We start from the raw sequence: 442 nt of genomic DNA, 5'->3' as shown, positions 1-442 counted from the left end.
GGAGACAGATGCTGGGTCACTGCAGTGGACGAGCAAAACCCTGCCAGCGCAGATCTGTGATGCCCAAGTCTTCCCTCAGGTCCTCTTCCCCAGCCAAGACTACAGTTTCTGTTGGAGAGGAGATCATTTAATTTAATTTCATTTATTATTCAGGAAAGCATTTAAAAGTAACAATGCAGCTACAGTTTAACAGGCCTAACTTGATTAAAAAAAAACAAAAACAAAAAAAACTGGTTTACAGCAGGTTCCTGCATGCGCTGCAGCACAAGAAGAACAAAGACCACATCGCAATACAGACAAGTCACAGATCATACCGTATCAACAAAGCAATCAGTCAACACCAGACATCCAACAGGAATAACAACAACACAACCACTACTGCACAAGCAAAACAGACAGCTATAATACATGGACACTCAAGAAGGGGAGGATTTGAGTGGCG

The sequence above is a fragment of the Alosa sapidissima genome, chromosome 7, assembly GCF_018492685.1.
Source record: "Alosa sapidissima isolate fAloSap1 chromosome 7, fAloSap1.pri, whole genome shotgun sequence".
Classification (NCBI taxonomy): Eukaryota; Metazoa; Chordata; class Actinopteri; order Clupeiformes; family Clupeidae; genus Alosa; species Alosa sapidissima.
Note: the sequence above shows the minus strand (reverse complement) of the source record.